Genomic DNA, 6,000 nt, shown 5'->3' on the forward strand with positions numbered 1-6,000 from the left:
TGGAAAGAATTTTGCTTATAAACCTAATCTTAAGCGACATCAGCAAATTCACACAGGAGAGAAACTACATCACTTTAAAAAGTGTGGGAAGTATTTTAGTGTACATTATGTTCTCCAACAACACCAGCATATTCACACAGGAAAAAAGCTGTATGGCTGCACATTGTGTGAAGTAGTTTTAGTCAAAGAATTTTCCTTAAAGTTCATCAGCGCATTCACACAGGATGGAAAAGACATCACTGCTCAGAGTAATGAGTTTTAGTGTTAATGGTAATCTTAAAAAAACACCACTGAGTTGATGCAGGAGAGAGGTCACATCACTTCTCACTGTGTAAAAACAACTTTAGTGACAGAAATATCCTTAAAGTACACCACACCAGCGCATTCACATAAGAGGACAACCCATATTGCTGCTTAAAGTGTGGATTAAGTTTTACTGGAAGCAGCAGTCCTAATAGACACCAGTACTGTCACACTGAAGTTAAGCTGTATCTCTGCTCGGATTGTGGGAAGAGTTTTCATGATGGAAGTCGTCCTGAAAAACACCAATAAATTCAAAATAAAAACAATAAAAATATACTCTATGCATATACAAAAAACTGTAAGTGTTTTTTTCTTACAGTTTTCTCTTTTGCTACTAATATAAACTAGAACTGTTCTACTTCAATTATTAAATGTACATCATGGTATGAATATGATCATTAATAGATAGATAGATAGATACTTTATTAATCCCGAAGGAAATTGAGGCCTCAGTAGCAAGTTACATAAATCAAAGTCAAAAAGTAAGTAATAGTACACACTACAGAGATTCACATTATACAAAAAGTATCTGTATAACCACAACACTTGGACAACACACAACAAAACAGGACCTGAGGGTACATATGGTACATGTGATACATATGAAGGTGTTATTTCAGTTAACACTGCAAGGCTAGTATGGATTATAAGTCACAGTTGTAAGATATAAATAATAAAAAGAATTTAAAGTGAATTATAAAGTATAGAGTATAAAGTGAAACCACAGTGCAATATAGGAAATGTAAGAAAAAGTACGAAAATGTGCAGATTTATGTACATAAGGTGCGGATGTGCTGTCAGTGCCTGTGCACATGAGTGCCCACAAATGTGAACACTCACGTGCTCACCCACATTCACATATTATTGTACATGTACAAGTGACACAATTCTGTTACATTCAGTCCTCAGTTCCTCCCCGTCCCCTCTGCGTAGAGTTAAAGAGCTTAATGGCTCTGGGAACAAAGGATTTCCTGAGTCTGTCTGTAGAGCAGCTCTGTGACAGTAGTCTGCCACTAAACACACTTCTCTGTTGCAGAAAAGTTGTGTGAAGTGGATGGTTTTGATTGCCCATGATGGAAAGCACTTTGAGTCCTTCTCTCTGTTACAGTTACAAGTGAGTCCAGCTCTATTCCGACCACTTTTCCAGCTTTCCTGACCAGTTTATCCAGCCGTGTTGCATCCCTCTTCTTAATGCTGCCTCCCCAGCACACCACACTATAAAAGAGAGTGCTAGCAACCACAGATTGATAAAACATCTGCAGGAGTGTCCTACCTATGCTGAAGGACCCCAGCCTTCTCAGGAAATAAAGCTGTCTTTGTGTCTTTTTGTATATATTGTCCGTGCTTTCAGACCAGTCCAATTTATCATCCAGCTGCAGTCCAAGGTACTTGTAGGTCCTTACTAACTCCACATTAGACTCCTTAATAGAGACTGGCTGCAAGGGATGCCCAGATCTACGAAAGTCCACCACCATCTCTTTAGTTTTCGATGAATTTAACTGTAGATGGTTCAACTGGCACCAAGCAACAAAGTCATCCACCAGGTTCCTATACTCCTCTTCCTGTCCATCCCGTACACACCCAATAATCACAGTGTCATCAGAAAACTTTTGCATGTGGCAAGTCTCTGAGTTGTAATTAAAGTCCGATGTGTATAGTGTAAACACGAAGGGCGAAAGCACAGTCCCCTGTGGTGCTCCAGTGCTGCTAACCACAGTCTCTGAAGTACAATCCCTCAGTCTGACATACTGTGGTCGGCCAGTTAGGTAGTCCGTGATCCATGATACCAGGTATGGGTCCACTTGCATCCTGGTCAGTTTATCCCTTAGTAGGAGGGGCTGGATGGTGTTGAAGGCACTGTAGAAATCAAAAAACATGATTCTCACAGCACAGTTCCCCTTGTCCAGGTGGGAGTAAGCCCGATGAAGAAAGTAGAGGACAGCATCTTCTACACCCACCTTCTCCTGATAGGCAAACTGTAGTGGGTCCACAGCATGCTTAACCTGGGGTCTGATGAGATGTAGGAGCAGTCTTTCCATAGTCTTCATTATGTGTGACGTTAGTGCAACAGGCCTAAAGTCATTTAGCTCACTGGGACACCCTGATTTTGGCACCGGAATGATGCATGACGTCTTCCACAGTGTTGGGACCCTCCCCAGTCGCAGGCTCAGGTTGAAGATGTACTGTAAAGGTTCACCCAGTTCAGCAGCACAGGACTTGAGCATTTTAGAAGACACTTTGTCCGGGCCTGCAGCTTTCCTTGTGTGAAGTCTTTTTAGCTGACCTTTAACCTGATCCGCAGTGATGTAAGGGTGAGACGGAGGAGGGGTGCTCACGACTTGGTCTGAAGCGCTGGTGAATAGAATGTGTGAAGAGGGTATTGAAGAGGCTGTGGTGTCTGTGCAGATAGCCTGGTGGAGGTGAGTGTGGGTTTGCATATGAGAAGGTGAGGAGTTAACAGCTGGACAGGCGTGAACAGTAGAAGTAGCAGGATCCTGGTGGGGGGAGGTTATGGGTGTGATGTCGTGGCAGTCAGGAACAGTTAGTGCTGGAACAGCAGAGTCAAAACGGTTAAAGAAGATGTTGAATTCGTTCGCTCTCTCCCCGTTTCCATCTACTGTGCTGTTCTTCCTCTGCTTACAGCCTGTGATGGTCCTCATTCCATCCCATACCTCCCTAATGTTATTCTCCTGCAACTTTTGTTCAACCTTCCTCCCATACGCTCCTTTCGCCTCTCGTAAGCAGACTTTTAGTTCCCTCTGTACGTTCCTCAGCTCCTCCTGGTTCTTGTCTTTGAAGGCCTTCTTTTTTTTATTTAGAAGGTCCTTGACATTGCTGGTAATCCAGGGCTTGTTGTTGGCGAAACAGCGCACAGTTTTCGTGGGAACATATAAGTCCATGCAAAAGTCCATGTAATCTGTAACACAGTGTGTAATGCCCTCAATGTCCTCACCATGTGGTTCCTGCAGCACACTCCAGTCAGTGGATGCAAAACAGTCTCTGAGAGCCTCCTCTGCTTCTGCAGTCCATTTCCTGAAGGTTCGTGAAGTTGGTGGTTGTCTTTGGACGAGGGGCTTGTAATGAGGTTGTAGATAGACCAGGTTGTGATCTGATTTCCCCAGAGGGGGCAGTGGTGTGGTGGTGTATGCATCCTTAATATTACTGTAGAAGAGGTCGATTGTTCTGTTTTTCCTGGTCGGACAGTCTACATATTGATGAAAAGCAGTGAGTGTAGAGTCCAGATTAACATGATTAAAATCACCAGATATGAAAATTAAAGCGTCCGGATGCTGTGTTTGAAGCCTCGCGATGGTAGTGTGGATGACGTCACACGCCGTCTCTGCGTCTGCCCGTGGCGGAATGTAAACACAGACAGCAATGGTGTGGGAGAACTCCCTGGGCACATAATAGGGTCGCAGACTCACCGCTAGCAGTTCAATGTCCCGACAGCAGATCATCTCCTTCACAGTTACATGCCCAGGGTTGCACCATTTTATGTTAACAAAAAGCGCAAGTCCCCTACCTTTGCTTTTGCCGCTGAGTTTGTTATTCCTGTCCGCTCTCACGGTGGTGAAGCCGGTTATATCCACGTTGGCATTGGGAGTGTTGCTGGTTAGCCACGTTTCCGTAAAACAAAACAGACTGCATTCACGGTATATCCTCTGATTCCTCACCAAAGCCGCTAGCTCGTCCGTCTTGTTTACCAGCGAGTTCACATTTCCCATAACCACAGAAGGAACAGATGGTTTATATCTTCTGCGCTTTTCCAATCGCTTAGCTTTTAGCTTAGCACCGGCTCTGCATCCTCTGTATTTGCTCTTGAGTTCCTCCGGGATGGGGTGCGTTATGCCGAAGCGCCCCATTGTCCGAAGTTCCAGTAGGTCATCCCTCGAGTACACGAAGTTTGTACCACTAGCGTGATTTAAATTCAACTCCATATCCATAGGATACACAAAGGCACACTAAATACACACTAAAACGTGTAAAAACAGACAGAAAAGAGAAGAAAAATACTGTATTAAAGTACCGCTACACAGAGCTACTGAGCAGGCTTCCACTCGCTGCGGCGCCGGGAGTTCTGGAAAAATCATCAAATGTTTAATTTTCCTACCTCAGATCTGAATCTGTTTTTATTATTTAAGTATAACACAGAACAACTTTTACTTCCAAATGGAGGAATTTTATCCTGGTCTTATTTGAGGTTTTCAGAAATTACTTTCCTCTTTCAGGTCTTGGCACGGCATTTGAATTTGACACCTAATATTCACTCTAATATTTGATGGCATTTTATTTCCATTTATTAAGACGTGGAACAAGGCATGTCTTTGTTTTGCTTATTAAATCTTTTAGTTTACATATCAGCTTGGAAAATGTCTTTAACACTTGTAGGTCTACACTCCAAAATTTTAGTCCTGATTATTTTCCACTCAGTAAATAGCTCATCGTCCTCAACCAGAATTGACATGAGAAGGTGTGAATGGAGGGCCGTTGACTGAACAGTGGTGCATTGGACATTTATCATGGGTCTTTGTTCTCTGAGTTTATTTATGGACCAAATTAGTGGTGGCTAAATTCTGAAAGCAGTCCATCAAACCATTGTCACGATACAACCACAGTAAAGTCTGTTACAATAACTACGCCTTATCCCACCTAAAGCACCGCTGATCTACAATGTTTGCTGATGGAGAAATTTTAACCTACAATCTGACATTTATACGAAGTCAGGGGTCTCTGCTAAATAGTATTACTGCCTAGTATGTGAGTGAATAAAACTCCCTTACAGTTTTCTCTTGTCCCAGCAGTTTTTAACATAAGTACATTTAGCATAAAATGTGTTCGCCATTTTAATTGTAACATTTCACTTAAAAATCCTTGTTTTCTATAACATTTACACAGATTTTTTAAAATGCGATTAATCGCGATTAACTATATGAAATTCTGACATTAATCGCGATTAAAAATTTTAATCGTTTGACAGCCCTAATATATATATAATATATATAAAATTTACAATTTCTTAAATGGTTCTATTGGATTTCCCCATCCTGTCTCATTAAACCGCAAGAAATAAAATTAAACCTTTCTTTCATTAAACCTTCAACATTGGTAGATATGCTTTTTTCACACGTTTATTCACACGTGATTCACGTTTGTTCCAAATTAGTGCAAAGAAATAAATCGCATGTGTAAATACAAATATGTTGACGAGGGAAATGAACCATGTGAGCTATGCACATAATCACTCTAAAAATGTCCTGAACAACTGCATTTTCCTTTCTGTGTTATAGAGGACAAGACAGTGTTTACTTTTTTCTGAAGAGCAGAGACTAATGGTACCATCTCAAATTATATCCACCGCCCTATGTAGTGCACTATGTTGGACGTGACATAATAGATCTTTTACAAAAATCGTCCATAAAACGGCTGGTTTAAAGCCCCTAATATCCATCAGTAGCTTAGATAACTACTTATTAATCATTCAGTGACTGTTAAAAGAAATGGTTTGTTCGGTTAGGAAGTACACTAAGTAGGGCATAGGTGACATTTGAGATGGGCCCACAGTCTCTTCTTAAACGGCGTTACTAATGAAGCAGAGGCACTGAACACTAACTATTCCTTTTCTGCTCTCTGGCTATGCTGTAGTTCCTCACTGCCAAACAGGTTGTCCAGTTTCCTGCACAACCTTCCTTTTTCTGT

The sequence above is a fragment of the Trichomycterus rosablanca genome, chromosome 4 (assembly GCF_030014385.1).
Source record: "Trichomycterus rosablanca isolate fTriRos1 chromosome 4, fTriRos1.hap1, whole genome shotgun sequence".
In the NCBI taxonomy this organism is placed as follows: domain Eukaryota; kingdom Metazoa; phylum Chordata; class Actinopteri; order Siluriformes; family Trichomycteridae; genus Trichomycterus; species Trichomycterus rosablanca.